This window comes from Pristiophorus japonicus, chromosome 18 (assembly GCF_044704955.1).
Source record: "Pristiophorus japonicus isolate sPriJap1 chromosome 18, sPriJap1.hap1, whole genome shotgun sequence".
Lineage (NCBI taxonomy): Eukaryota > Metazoa > Chordata > Chondrichthyes > Pristiophoridae > Pristiophorus > Pristiophorus japonicus.
In genome coordinates, this window is record NC_091994.1 from 82,345,323 (window position 1) to 82,361,669 (window position 16,347).

The following is a 16,347-nucleotide window of genomic DNA, read 5'->3' on the forward strand; positions in this document are numbered from 1 at the left end:
AGGGGAGTTATGCCTGGTGTCCTGGCCAATATTTATCCCTCAATCAACATAACAAAAAAACAGAATATCTGGTCGTTATCACATTGCTTTTTGTGGGAGCTTGCTGTGCGCAGATTGGCAGCCGTGTTTCCCACATTAGAAAAGTGACTGAGCTCCAAAAAAGAGTACTTCATTGGCTGTAATGCATTTTGAGATGTCAGGTGGTCGTGAAAGGCTCTATATAAATCCACGTCTTTTTTTTTAGTACATAGCATTCTGGACTTTTTAACCAGTGTTTTCAAAATTAAATTTCATAATTCTATACGTTTCTCCATTGGAATGTGGAACTCGCTACCACAAGGATAAAGTTAAGGTGAAGCTAGATAAACACATGAGGGAGAAAGGAATAGACGGATATGCTGATAATTTAAATATGCTAAAAGGTTACTGCACAAGATAAGAGCTCACGGGGTTGGGGGTAATATATTAGCATGGATAGACTATTAAAACCATGAATCGGGATAAATGGGTAATTTTCAGGTTGGCAAACAGTAACTAGTGGGGTGCCACAGGGATCAGTGCCGGGGCCTCAACTATTTACAATCTATATTAATAACTTGGATGAAGGGACCGAATGTAATGTAGCCAAATTTGCTGATGATACAAAGATAGATGGGAAAGCAAATTTTGTGGAGGATGCAAAGAATCTGAAAAGGGATATAGATAGGTTAAGTGAGTGGGCAGAAATCTGGCAGATGTAGTATAATGTGGGAAAATGTGAGGTTATCCACTTTGGTAGGAAAAATTAAAAAGTAAATTATTATTTAAATGGGGAGAGATTACAAAATGCTGAGGTACAGAGGGATCTGGGGGTCCTTGTACATGAAACACAAAAAGTTAGCATGCAGGTTGGTACAGCAAGTAATTAGAAAGGCAAATGGAATGTTGGCCTTTATTGCAAGGGGGATGGAGTATAAAAGTAGGGAAATCCTGCTACAACTGTACAGGGTATTGGTGAGGCCACACCTGGAGTACTGCGTGCAGTTTTGATTTCCTTATTTAAGGATGGATATACTTGCATTGGAGACAGTACAGAGAAGGTTCACGAGGTTGATTCCTAAGATGAAAGGGTTGTCTTATGAAGAAAGGTTGAGCAGATTTGGCCTATACTCATTGGAGTTTAGAAGAATGAAAGGTGATCTTATTGAAACATATAAGATTCTGAAGAGACTTGACAGGATAGATGCAGAGAGGATGTTTCCCCTCATGGGGGAATCTGGAACCAGGGAGCATAATTTCAGAATAAGGGGTCGCCCATTTAAAACAGGAATGAGGAGGAATTTCTTCTCTCAGAGGGTCGTGAATGTTTGGAATTCTCTCCCCCAGGGAGCTGTGGAGGCTGGGTCATTGAATATATTTAAGGTGGAGATAGACAAATTTTTGAATGATAAGGGAGTCAAGGATTATGGGGAGCGGGCAGGGAAGTGGAGTTGAGGCCAAGAACAAATCAGCCATGATCTTATTGAATGACGGAGCAGGCTCGAGGAGCCGTATGGCCTACTCTTGTTCCTATTTCTCATGTTTCTTATGCTCTGATAGGGTTAGATGAAATAGGGTGGGAGGAGGCTTGTGTGGAGCATAAACACTGACACAAACCAGTTGGGCCTGTTTGCAAGCTGCACCTTCTATGTAATTGTTTTAAGTCCAGGGTACACAGCAAGATGTCAGGCAACGTAAACTAGGCTGGAAGAGAGTACCTGGCATTTAACAGCACGGAGGCAGTGGTCTTGAGCTGAGCAACATTTGGGAAGGTGGAAGGTTGGTAGCACTGGGAGAGCTGTGATCTGGGAATTGGCAGCATGCCAGCAGAAGTTGATTGCATTTTTCATCTGAAACATATTTGCCCCAGAAAAAAATTCCCAAATTCCCTTCCCCTAGCCACCTAACCACATTAATTATTAACTTTTCAATCGGAAAATATAAACAAAGCGCAGTTGCTTGCAATTAGCCAGATTTCTGAAATGTTTACCTGAAAGGATTTCAGAAAATCAACTGCAGTTTGCTTTTTGTTTGGGGGTGGGGGGAAACGAGCTTAGAAATAATTTTAATGCATGAGGGAAGACAGAAAGTAAACTAAAATATTCTGTTAAGTAAAAATATTCTGTTAAAAGACGTTGGAGGAAACTCTGAGGCCTGCCGCCTGGTGTAAATGAGATGGTAGTGCCTCAAAAATGGTGGGGGTTTGACTTACGACCTCATTTCCAACGTTGCTGTGGCTGCCACAATCTTCCCCCAGGCCTACCACTGCTCTACCAGAGCAGCTCCCTGAGTCAGGTAGTAGGACCTTTTAATATGGAAATTGGGCTCGTATGTACATAGGAAGGACCTCATTTGTAATTTTAGAATATCAGAGGGCGGTCCAGCCAAAGCCTAAATGCAAGTTTTAGTGTATTGCTTTGGGAGTCTCGTGTCGGCCATGCGGACGATGTGACCTGCCCAACGGAGCTGATCGAGCGTGGTCAATGCTTTGATGCTAGGGATTTTGGCCTGAGCGAGAACACGGATATTGGTGCATCTATCTTGCCAATGGATTTGCAGGATCTTGCAGAGGCAGCGCCGGTGGTACTTCTCCAGCGTTTTGAGGTGTCTGCTGTATATGGTCCACGTCTCTGAGCCATACAGGGGGACGGGTATCACTGCTGCCCTGTAGACCATAAGCTTGGTGCCGGATTTGAGGTCATGGTCTTCAAACACTCTCTTCCTCAGGCGGCCGAAGGCTATGCTGGCGCACTGCAGGTGGTGTTGGACCTCATCGTCAATGTCTGCTCTTGCGGTGGTAACAGGCCTTAAGGGAAGGGGCAATTTCGGTCCTATGCTCTCTCTCTGAACAAAGATTTAAGAAGTTGATAACAAATGTAAAGCTTTACCTGGAAAAAAATCATTTTGCAACTTGTTTACCAAACATTGGGGCAAATTTGAGAAGAGACACAGAAATCTGTTTACACCAGAAGCAAAAACAACCTTCCACTTGCACTGAGAATGATACTGAGGCAAAGGCAATATACTGCGAATGCTGTAAATCTGAGATAAAAACAGAAAATGTTAGAAAGTCAGGCAGTATCTGTGGAGAGAGAAACAGAGTTATCGTTTTTCAGGTAGATGACCTTTCGTCAGAACTGGAAAAAGTGAGAGATGTAACAGATTTTCAGCAAGGACAGAGGCAGGGAAAGGGGATAAGGGAGGAAAGAACAAAAGAGAAGGTCTGTGATAGGGTAGAAGGTAGGAAAGATTAAATGGTGAACGGTATGATAGTACAAAGCAAAAGGAGATGGTATTGGGACAAGTAAAGAAACAATAGATGAGTCTAGAAAAGGTGTAAATGGAAATGGTAGAATCGTCCATAGTTAACGTGTGAAAAAATAGGGGCAGGGGTTACGTTCTGAAATTGTTGAACTCGATGTTGAGCCCAGAAGGCTGTAAAATGCCTCATCAAAAGATGAGGTGCTGTTCCTCGAGCTTGCGTTGAGCTTCATTGGAACAGTGTAGGAGGCCGAGGACAGAGAGGTCAGAGTGGGAGTGAAGAGGGGAATTAAAGTGATAGACGACTGGAAGCTCGGGGTCACGCTTATGGACTGAACGGGGATGTTCCGCAAAGTGGTCACCCAATCTGTGTTTCATCGGAAAGGAGTGTTTGGGGCCCTGGACAGTGGGAGGGGAGGAGGTAAAAGGGCAAGTGTTGCATCTCCTGTGCTTGCTTGGGAAGGTGCCATGGGAAGGAGGGGTGGTTTTGGGGTGATTGAGGAGTGGACCAGGATGTCGCTGAGGGAGTGTTCCCTTGGGAATGTTGAAAGTGGAGGGGAGGGGAAGATGTGTTTGGTGGTGGGATCACGCTGGAGTAGGTGGAAATGGCAGAGGATGATCCGTTGAATGTGGAGGCTGGTGGAGTGAAAGGTGATACTGAGACATTTGGTGAATGGTCCATACTGTTCAGCCTGTAGTATCCCCTGTCAGTCGATGGAATGATTGCTGTGAGGATTAGAAGTGCAAGCCCTGGCTTGTCAAAGAGGCTGAGGTCTTCAAGTAAGAACGTTAATAAAGGTACTCAAAGGCACAAAGACAATTTTATAGTTGAGTTTAATCACACAAAATATGTACTTTTTTTATTCTACAAACCTTATTTTGATCTTTTGGTTTGCAGACTGAGGGAAATGGCAATATAAGTATTTTCAAAAATTGTTTTGAGGGATTTGACTGAGTTGCCACTCTTCTTTCGTAGACTTTGGACACTTGATTTTTGACTATTTTGTTGGTAAAATGTTTACTGGTTTCTAATTGGTTATCTTAATTCTGATTTTGATTGGTGATTTGCAAAGCTCTTGAATTGTGATTTTTTTTAATGGGTTATGAATACAAAGTTTGAGTGCGTGAATGAATCTTAAGTGTAGCCCAGATAGGCACAGTGTGACGTGAGGTGTGATGAACACTGAAGTGGGACTGTGACAGACAGGAAATGAAGCGTAATGGATGGGAAGTCTGTGCAAGCATAACATTTCAATATACAGATTTCTTTTGTCCAGTGAGTGCTGTTGAAATAATTGGCGGACCTGATAGTATCTATCCAACTCAACGGTATGAATGAGTTGAATTAATAAGCCCAATTGTAATAATTAGATGCTGCAATTAAATCTAAATTCATCCCTTTCGCACTATAAGGTTCCATTGGTAATCTAATTTCTAACTTGTTTTCCAGTGTCAGCCTGTCTCAGTCACAGAATCCTATCAGCAGCATTTTACTGTCCCAAAGTTTCATTGAGAACCTGTTTTGAACGAAGAGTTCTGATGAGTTCTGACGAAGGGTCATCAACCCGAAACATTAACTCTGTTTTTCTCTCCACAGATGCTGCCTGACCTGCTGAGATTTCCAGCATTTTCTGTTTTTATTTCAGATTCCAACATTCACAGTATTTTGCTTCGGTTTCAATGTATAGCTAGCTGCATCGTATTCTGGTCCCAATGTCATATTGATGGCCTATTTTCAAATCCTACTGATGGGTTCCTGCTCCTGAGTTATAGTCTCCCTTTTTAATTTTCAAGTCCGATTGGCAGCGTGTTCCAATTTCCAAATCTCACTGGCCTTCTAATCCAGGTCCTGCTTGACCTTTGGTCGTTTCCTTCCGCCTTAAGCTAAGCAGCTCCAATGTGATGCCGACTGTAAACCCAAGTACAACTCATTCTTGCAACTCATCCAAAGGTATTTCAACCCCTGATTACTCATTTCTTCCTGGTCATGAGTACTTCAAATGCTTCACTCATCTCTGAATGTATATTTTTCTGGTAGAATTACGGAGAAACGTAACTGATACAATTGAAAGAATAGAGGGCAAAATCTTGAGCATTCAGAAATTTAATTATAAAATATATATCTTGTAAAGATTTCTCTCAAAGATTGGAACTGCAAATTGTATTGCGATAAAATATTACACAAGGGAAAAGTCTGCGTGCTTTCAATCTGGGACCGATGGGCTAAATAGACTGGGTGATTTTCTCAATTAATACATGGCCTGATGTATGGCATGTATCTACTGTATGTAACTTGCTGTCTAATTGGTTTTGTTTCTCGCACCAAGTCCCGCTCACTGACCTACATTGGCTCCCGGTTAAGCAACGCCTGGATTTCAAAATTTCCATCCTTGTTTTCAAATCCCGCCATGGCCTCGCACCTCCGTATCTCTGTAATCTCCTCCAGCCCCACAACCTCCCCTCCCCCACACCTCAAGATGTCTGTGCTCCTCTAATTCTGCCCTCTTGAGCAAACCTGATAATAATCACTCAACCATTGGTGGCTGTCCCTTCTGTTGCCTAGGCCCTAAGCTCTGGAATTCCCTGCCTAAACCTCTCCACCTCACTACCTCCCTTTCCTCCTTCAAGACGCTCAGTAAAACATCCCTCTACCTGCGCTAATTTCCACTTATGCAGCTTGGTATCAAATTATTATCTCATCGCCATCATCATCATCATCATAGGCAGTCCCTGAAAATCGAGGAAGACTTGCTCCCACTCTAAGTGAATTCTCAGGTGGCTGTACAATCCAATATGGGAATTACAGTCTCTGTCAGAGGTGGGACAGACAGTCATTGAAGGAAAGGGTAGATGGGGAGTCTGGTTTGCAGCACGCTCCATCTGCTGCCTGTGCTTATTTTCTGCATGCCCTCGGCGATGAGACTCGAGGTGCTCAGCGCCCTCTCAGATGCTTTTCCTCCACTTAGGGCGATCTTGGGCCAGGGATTCCCAGGTGTCGGTAGGGATGTTGCACTTTATCAAGGAGGCTTTGAGGGTGTCCTTGAAATGTTTCCTCTGCCCACCTGGGACTCACTTGCCGTGTCGGAGTTCCGAGTAGAACGCTTGCTTTGGGAGTCTTGTGTCGGGCATGTGGACAATGTGGCCCACCCAACGGAGCTAGTCAAGTGTGGTCAGTGCTTCGATGCTGGGGATGTTGGCCTGATCAAGAACACTGACGTTGGTGCGTCTGTCCTCCCAGGGGATTTGCAAGATCTTGTGGAGGCAGCGTTGGTGGTATTTCTCCAGCAATTTGAGGTGTCTACTATATATGGTCCATGTCTCTGAGCCATACAGGAGGGCGGGTATCACTATTGCCATGTAGACCATAAGCTTTGTGCCAAATTTGAGGGCCTGATCCTCAAACACTCTCTTCCTCAGGCGACCAAAGGCTGCGCTGGCACACTGGAGGCGATGTTGGACCTCATCATCGATGTCTACCCTTGATGATAGTAGGCTCCTGAGGTATAGAAAGTGGTCCACGTTGACCAAGGCCTTGCCGTGGATACTGATGACTGGGGGGCAGTGCTGTGTGGTGGGATCAGGTTGGTAGAGGACCTTTGTCTTATGGATGTTCAGTGTAAGGCCCATGCTTTTGAATGCCTCGGTGAAGATGTTGATGATGGCTTGGAGTTCAGCCTCTGAATGTGCGCAGACGCAAGTGTCGTCTGCGTACTGTAGTTCGACGACAGAGGATGGGACGGTCTTGGATCTAGCCTGGAGGCGACGAAGGTTGAACAGGTTCTATAGTTTAGTTCCACTCCAGCGGGGAGCTTGTTGAGCGTCAGATGGAGCATTGCAGCAAGGAAGATCGGGAAGAGGGTTGGCGCGATGACGCAGCCCTGCTTGACCTCGGACATGAATTGGGTCTGTGGTGGATCAGTTGGTCAGGACCACGGCTTGCATGTTATCGTGGAGCAGGCGGAGGATGATGACTAACGTATGGGGGCAGCCGAAACGAAGGAGGACCCTCCATAGTCCCTCACAGTTGACAGGTTCAAAAACATTTGAGAGGTCAAAGAAGGCCATGTTCAAGGGTTGGTGCTGTTCCCTGCATTTCTCTTGCAGTTGTCGCGGCATGAAGATCATGTCCATTGTACCCCATAGCGGACGGAATCCACACTGTGACTCCGGGAGGAGCTCCTCAGCCACAGGGAGAAGACAGTTGAGGAGGATTCTAGCAATGACTTTCCAAATGGCTGACAACAGGGAGATTCCTCTGTAGTTGCCGCAGTCGGACTTGTCCCCTTTTTTAAAGATGGTCACGATTAAGGCATCTCTGAGATCTCCAGGCATGCTCTCCTCTTTCCAGATGAGAGAGATGAGGTCATGCATTCGAGCCAATAGTGCCTCTCTGCCATACTTTAGTGCCTCAGCGGGGATTCCATTCGCTCCCATTGCCTTGTTGTTCTTGAGCTGACGGATGGCCTTTTATACCTCGTGCAGGGCTGGGGTTTTGCTGAGATGGTGGCGGGTAGCATGCTGCAGGATGGAGTCGAGGACACTCGTGTCAAAGGCAGAGTCTCGATTAAGGAGATCTTCGAAGTGCTCCTTCCAGCGGGCCCTGACTGCCTCGGTGTCCTTAATGAGTGTCTCCCCATTCTTGGCCAGCAGTGGGGTGGGGCCTTGGGTGCTTGGGCCGTAGGTGGACTTGACTGCGGTGAAGAATCCTCACACATCATGGCTGCCGGCCAGTTGCTGAATCTCCTGTGCTTTCTCCACCCACCATCTATTCTTTAGGTCGCAGGTTTTTTGTTGGACTTCGGCCTTCAGCCCTCTGTAAAGCTGCTTTGCTGCTCCCGAGTTGGGTTGTTGCTTTAGGTTCAGAAATGCCCTGCGCTTGCGGTTTATTAGCTCCTGGATCTCCTGGTTATTCTCATCAAACCAGTCCTGGTGTTTCCTGGTTGAGTGACCGAGCGTCTCTTCGCAGGCACTGGTTATGGTGGCCTGGAGGGCAGGTCAGGTGCTGTGGGCACTCTGCGTCTTGGGGTCATCGAGGGTCACCAGGATGGCAGTGATGTGCTGGCTGTATAGGGCTCTCCTATCTGGGTCTTTGAGTGCCCTGGCTTTGATTTTTCTGCGGCATTGCATCTGTTTTGGTGCTATATTAATGTTGATAACAAAACGGATTAGGCAGTGGTCCATCCAGCTGTCATCAGCTCCTGTCATGGCGCGGGTGATGCGCATGTCCTTGCGATCCCTCGCTCGTACGATGACATAGTCGAGCAGGTGTCAGTGTTTGGAGTGAGGGTGTTGCCACGGTGCCTTGTACTTGTCCCTCTGACGGAATAAGGTGTTGGTGATGACAAGGTCGTGTTCTGGGCATTTTGCCAGGAGCAGGGTACCGCTGGAGTTGGTTTTCCCTACTCCTCTCTGTCGATCACGCCTCCCCAAATATCCGTGTCCTGACTGATTCTGGCGTTGAAGTCGCTGAGGAGGATCAGTTTGTCATCCATAGGGACATGGGACAGAGATTGTTCGAGACTTGAGTAGAATGCCTTTTTGGCCCCATCTGTTGCGTTGAATGTTGGGGCATGCGCACTGATAACTGTGGCACACTGATTCCGGGATAGGGTGAGTCGATGGCGAAACCAATTCCATGGAGGCGGCGTTCTTTTTCTGGTTTGCCTTTCCAGAAGAAGGTGTAACCTCCATCTTGTTCTTTGAGCTGGCCTTCCCCTGCCCGCTGGGTCTCTCTTTGTGCGGCGATGTCGACATCGAAGCGTCTAAGTTCCTGGGCAACTATGGCAGTGCAGCGTTCCGGTCTGTCCCTATTGGGGTTGTCCATGAGGGTCCTGACGTTCCAGGTCCTGAATTTCATTTTGAAGGGTGGAAGATGCCTATGCGTGAGTTCTCATATACTCCTGTGAAGCATCTTGGGACGTTTCACTATGTTAAAGATGCTATAAAAATGCTCATTGTTGTTGTTGTTGAATGTTATACATGTCAATGAAGATTCATTATCCAATAACACATTTATCAACAATAATAAGTGGAGAGGCTGTATCATGAAGAACCGAGTGAGTTAAATACATTGCACTGTGTGTTGAGACTATCAAAGCATTTGTGAAATTGTTCCAGCAGATAAGGCACTGATGAAAATCAACTGGCCTTCTTTGAGGGATGGAACAAACAGAGTGATTGCATTCTTATCTGTTACAGACACGGACAAGAGGGATACTTCAGGTCAATAGAGCTCCTTCCAATTTCTGTGCTCTCAGCCACAGCCAACCTAATTACTTCCAATTTATCTCTTACAGCTCCTGGAGTGTAGGGGTTTCCTGACCAACCAAGAGTTTACTTTGAGTGCCAAAGGTCAAAGCTATCAAGGAAGAACTGAAGCAGGAGGAAAGGATCAGGAAGCCTTTGTGTTAAAGCAAAAGGTCAGAGTTCACAAGCAATGATGGCTACTCCAACTTGTGTCTAAGCGAGCTGAATACAGATAGCTCGAGAATACAAATTATGGTTGAATCAGGATGTCTATAGACTGTGACGTACTGAGGCAATGCTGCAGTGTTGGAGGTGCTGTCCTTTACATATGCACATAAAGTTGGGTAAAACTAGGTCCAGCTGTGCCCACCCTGTTCATTAGACAGGACATCCTTGGCTACTGCTTATAAATTCAATTCTTCATTCTGTAATGGAAACTAAATTTTAAAATTATAATGCAAAATATGAACATTACAAAAAATGTTCATGCAAGTAGCATATGTTAGAGTACCAATGTTATCAAAGAATTAAGGAATATTTTATAATTGAACTAAGATTGTATCTGGATTGGTAATTCTGTACAAGATGAATGACAAGTTACATGGTGCACTGAAATTCTATGATCGGAGCGGGTGTATGTTTAATAGTAATAATACTTGCATTTATATCATGCTGAAACATCTCAAAGTGCCCAATGCAATGAATTACTTTCTTCAAGTGCAGTCACTACCGTTAGGAAGACAAATGCCGCATCCATTCTGTGTTAGCAACATCCCACTAACAGCAATGAGATGAGTGGTTAATCTGATCTTTAGTGGCATTGGTTGAGCGACAGGACACCAGGAGAACTCTCTGTTCTCCATCAAGTGTGGAATCTTTCATCAGTGCCAGAAGGGCCAAATGAGGTCTGATTTAGCATCTCGTTCAAAGAGCTACTGATGGGTTTCAGTGGTAAATCGGGGTATGAAGTCTGACCTTTCAACCAGTTCCAATGGAAAGAGATGGTTCTTTCCAGTCCTGTATCTTTCAATGTTTCTAAAGGAATTGATGCGTCACAGGTAACCATAGTCTCCTGGAGCTTGCTTGATTGAGAAAATCAAGGAATGAATTTCCCAGGGATGAAGGCCACTGTTTTTTTATCCCTTTGGTAGTTTTTTAAGCCCCTTCCCAGGGAGAGTTGTACATAAGGATATACTGTCTAATGGATAGAATGGGTATAGCAGCCTATTTTTACCCGACGTTATGTTCATATGTAAAGGACAGCACCTCCAACACTGCGGCATTATCTCAGTACGTCACAGAAGTATCAACCTAGATGATGTGCTCAAACACAGGTTTGGGGACCATCTGACCCAATGATAAGAGTATTACCAACTGAGCCGAGCTGACACGATAGCTAACACCAGTTTCCCATCGTTAGACTTGGAATATCAAGAGGAAATTTAAAAAATGATCCAGTGTGTACAATGCTGGGTATTGACAGGTCTTTAGCAGCAGAGTCATATTGTGAGGCTTTACGTGATCCATGACTTCAACCCATGTCCTCCCCTCAGAGAATGACACTGTTTGCATACTGGTGTTACTCACTGGCTTTGAGTTAATGATTCAGGTATAGACCATTCTTCAGAACTAAGTTCTAATGAAAGGTCTTCATCTGAAATGTTAATTTATCTTTTCTCTCGACAGATGCTGATTCACCTGCTGAGTGTTTGAAGCACTTTCTCTTTTAGTATTACTAACGTTATATGGGAGTAGCTGTAAGCTGCCAGTCTCTCACAGGCACCCTCAGTAGACACACTGCCCTATATAGCGCTGCGCCCATCTGCCCACCACCCGCCCATCTATAGCTTCTCAGCTGTGGGATGGTGTTTAAGTGACAATAAATAACAATGAGCGCTAGGTATGAACATAAGAAATAGGAGCAGGAGTAGGCCATTCAGCCTTTCGTGCCTGCTCCGCCATTCAATAAAATCAATTTTATTTATTACAAGAGGATTTGAGTATAAGGGTAAAGACGACTTGCTGCAATTATATAGGGCCCTGGTGAGACTGCACCTGGAGTATTGTGTACGGTTTTGGGGCTGAATTTTCGCCACCATTCTGAGCCCTTTTTTTGGCCTATCCTTATGCTGTTTTTTTTTAAAGCAGACTAAAATCTGCAACTTTCGCCAAGGTTTCTGTGCCGTTGCAAAGTAGGTAGGTCCGATTTTTTTACGTCACTAGGGGCAGCCCTTCTGAAAAACCTTCCCTACACTTAAGGAAATCGGCGCAGCGAAGAGAAGATCGGCGGAGAGCAAACGCCATTGTTTCAGCGGAGCTGAAGACACAGTGCGGGTGGGAGGGTGATCCTTTCGGCCCGGGATTGCAACGGGCCAACACGGGGTCCTTTCGGCCCGGGATAGGTGCGGGCCAGTGCGGGGAGGGTGGGGCCTTTCGGCCTGGGATTGCAGCGATACCAGCACTGTAGAGGTGAAAAAAATCTATAAATGCTAAAAAGGAATAAAAAAATGTTATATTGCTTCATATATTGAGATTTCAGTCTGTTGTCCCAAGTCTCACTTAGTGGTCTATTTGACGAAGGGGAAATGCTTTATTTGTGCCTCAGCCCTTCAGAGCGTCCCTCGTGGCCCTGACAATCTCAGTTTTTCGGCGCAGACATTAAACAACACCCACAGAGCTTAAGGACAATCTGTGCCTCTCCAAAATGAAAGGTTTTGCCGGCGAAATTTGGAAAAAAAAATTTTGCCGCAGTCGGGCCACTAAAAAATCGGACGTAGCTCGATAACTGCGCCAAAAAAAGCCCATGTGGAATTTTGGGCCCTTGGGCCCCGAACATGGTGGAAGCTAAGTTGCACCCAAGGGCCGCCCAAAGGCCCGCCGAGATACCTGATGGTACTTTGAGCGGGAGTTTCGTGGATAAGTCCTGGAAAGACGGCCTGGCAGCAAAAAAGCAACTTACACCCTGAATCTGGGCGGCAGCGGGCGGGAACTCCCATTCTCGGCGACAAATGCCAATCCTCGCCAAAGTGCCTCAGAGGATTGAGTCCGACCCAGGGAGGGGGGAACACATCAAAATAAAAATTTTCAAAAATTTTCTTTTTAAACTCTAGAAAACCTATCCCATCCACCTGAATTGCTGGAAAAAAAAAATAAAGAAAAGAAGCTTACTAACCTTTTTTTGCAGGTCTTCTTACAGTCTATCGACTCGGGATCAGTTCCTATGGACTGGAGGGTAGCTAATGCAACACCACTTTTTAAAAAAGGAGGGAGAGAGAAAACGGGTAATTATAGACCGGTTAGCCTGACATCGGTAGTGGGGAAAATGTTGGAATCAATTATTAAAGATGAAATAACAGCGCATTTGGAAAGCAGTGACAGGATTAGTCCAAGTCAGCATGGATTTATGAAAGGGAAATCATGCTTGACAAATCTTCTGGAATTTTTTGAGGATGTAACTAGTAGAGTGGACAAGGGAGAACCAGTGGATGTGGTGTATTTGGACTTTCAAAAGGCTTTTGACAAGGTCCCACACAAGAGATTAGTGTGCAAAATTAAAGTACATGGTATTAGGGGTAATGTACTGATGTGGATAGAGAACTGGTTGGCAGACAGGAAGCAGAGAGTCGGGATAAACGGATCCTTTTCAGAATGGCAGGCAGTGACTAGTGGAGTGCCGCAGGGCTCAGTGCTGGGACCCCAGCTATTTACAATATACATTAATGATTTGGATGAAGGAATTGAGTATAATATCTCCAAGTTTGCAGATGACACTAAACTGGGTGACAGTGTGAGCTGTAAGGAGGACACTAAGAGGCTGCAGGGTGACTTGGACAGGTTAGGTGAGTGGGCAAATGCATGGCAGATGCAGTATAATGTGGATAAATGTGAGGTTATCAACTTTGGGGGCAAAAACACGAAGGCAGAATATTATCTGAATGCAGCAGATTAGGAAAAGGGGAGGTGCAACGAGACCTGGGTGTCATGGTACATCAGTCATTGAAAGTTGGCATGCAGGTACATCAGGCGGTAAAGAAGGCAAATGGTATGTTGGCCTTCATAGCTCGGGGTTTTGAATATAGGAGCAGGGAGGTCTTACTGCAGTTGTACAGGGCCTTGGTGAGGCCTCACCTGGAATATTGTGTTCAGTTTTGGTCTCCTAATCTGAGGAAGGATGTTCTTCCTATTGAGGGAGTGCAGCGAAGGTTCACCAGACTGATTCCCGAGATGGCTGGACTGACATATGAGGAGAGACTGGATTGACTGGGCTTTATTTGCTGGAGTTTAGAAGAATGAGAGGTGATCTCATTGAAACATACAAAAGTCTTACAGGGCTTGATGGGGTAGATGCAGGGAGGATGTTTCCCCTGGCTGAGGAGTCTAAAACTACAGTCACAGTCTCAGAATAAGGGGTTGGCCATTTAGGACTGAGATGAGGAGAAACTTCTTCACTCAGAGGGTGGTGAATCTTTGGAATTCTCTACCCCAGAGAGCTGTGGAGGCTCAGTCTTTGAGTATATTCAAGACAGAGATCGATAGATTTTTGGATATTAAGGGAATCAAGGGATATGGGGATAGTGTGGGAAAGTGGAGTTGAGGTGAAGATCAGCCGTGATCTTATTGAATGGCGGAATAGGCTCGAGGGGCCGAATGGCCTACTCCTGCTACAAATTCTTATGTTATGTTCTTATCATGGCTGATCGGATCTATAATTATATATCAGTATAATTATTGACCAGCATAACCAGGACAATTCCCTGCCTCACCAAAAAAAGATGGCATGGGATCTTTTACGTTCACCTGAACAAACAGACAGTCGCTTGATTTAACTTTTATCTGAAAGCAGCATCTCCGACAATATGGTATTCCCTAACTGAAGTGTAAGACTACATTTTGTGCTGAGGTTCTTGAGTGCTGCTTGAATCCATAAACCTTGGGCCAGAGGCAATAGTGCAATCGCTGAGCCAAGCTGACAACAAAAGTATTCAACATGTGGACTTCTGACTTTGGTAGCGGAGGAAAAATCTCTGGGACCATTTTGCAAACAGTTGTATGTTGCCATGGCGGTGTGGGGGGGGGGGGGGGAAACTGTCAGTTGTTTCTGTCTGTATGTGCTGAGATGGGTGTGACTTAGGGTTGAGTTTTAAAGGTAACAAATATGTTATAAGGCAAGAGGTTTGGGGCAGGTTACAAAGAGTAAAGTACAGAGGCCTAGCAGGGCAGCATCACAAGCCTGGGGTGATGTGGGGGTCACGTTCCAGTGTTGTCTGTCACTCAAACCTGGCAGCTGCAGTTGAGGTAAGCTTTGAGAGTGATCGGATTATCCTCCAATCTCCCACTACCACCCCACCCCCAGTCGATACACGTTTGGACCCTCAAAGTACATTATGAACAGGCAGATAAATGCCAATTTAACAAAGCTGAGCAATTGCACTTTTAAATGGAGACATAAGGCAGTTCTTGTTTTTCGGGGTATAAAAGATGAGCTTACTTGCCTTAAGGGAGATCCTACATTCTTCAAACGGAATCATCCTCCATCTACTGCAAGGATAGGCCTAAGTTATCATCAGGGAAAGCTATTATTTTAATTTTCTTATGCTCCCCTTAATTCAGAGCACCAAAGAACTCGTGCAGCTGAGGAGGCAGTTGGGTGACTGACTACCAATCTTCTGGCAATGGAGTACATCTTGTAGCGACTAGGAAATGGACCAATGACAAAAGCTCGACCCCAACTGAGGATTTTCTGAAGATTAGATAATGGGCCATTCTATCCCAGGACCCTCAAATCTCCAGGAGGGTTATACGCCCCAACAGATATCCAGTGACATTGAAGTCAATGGAACTGAATAGTGGCCAGGGCGTGTAACGGGTGGCATATGCCATACCGTCCTAAGTCGAATTTCGCCCCCTACAAGTCTGTAGCTTCCTCAGTCTTCCTTGAATCTTGATTTCAACATAGTGGGAAAGCAGGGGAGCAGAATTTACAGGATTGCGTTTGGAGCTGAGAAGTAATGAAAAAAGAAAGTTCAGAGCAGCGTGGATCATGGGAGCACCTAACGGGACGAAAGAGCACAACAAAGCATGAGATGCTGGAGGTGAGTGGTGAGAGAGGGATCACCCATCAGACAACAGGCTTGTTCTTATATCCTGTCCAGAATCATGAGCAAGCTGCTGATAGGGAAGCAATATTCAAATCGTGGACTGGAATGTATTTGCTTCATGGGTTCTTTGCTTAAGAATTCATCGCAACACATTGCTATTAAGAACTAGTTAGTTTATTGTTGTGTATGTAATAACTCAAAAGACTGAATACTGTAAACTCCGAACAACAGATACAAACCTGGCTATACTTTATTAGGGCCCAAAGTGATCACATTATAAGATGGCTGGCCTTTTATACCTGGGCCGTACACACGTGCGTACAGCCCAATGACCTCCGACAGTGGCGCCACCTGGTGGCTAGTAAACCCAAGCATACATACATGACAATATCCCCCTTAAAGATATTTGTGACAGTCTTTTTACAAATTGAGATGGTCCGGGACTTTCCACTCCAGAGTTGAATGTCTCAGTTTAACTCCAGCCTTGGGCGAGCATTCTGGGTCTGTTATGACTGGGGGCTGGGTAGCCGATCTGATGGGAGTGGCAATGACCACGTCAGGGATTGAAAGTCCAGATTCATTGTTGACAGCAGAGTCCTCTGATGATGGAGGATAGGTTGGTTGGGCACTGATTGTGTCTTCCTTAGACTGTTCCGGTTCATCCGTGTGCCGCAACTTTATCTGATCAACATGTTTCCTGCATGTCTGCCCATTCTTGAGCTTA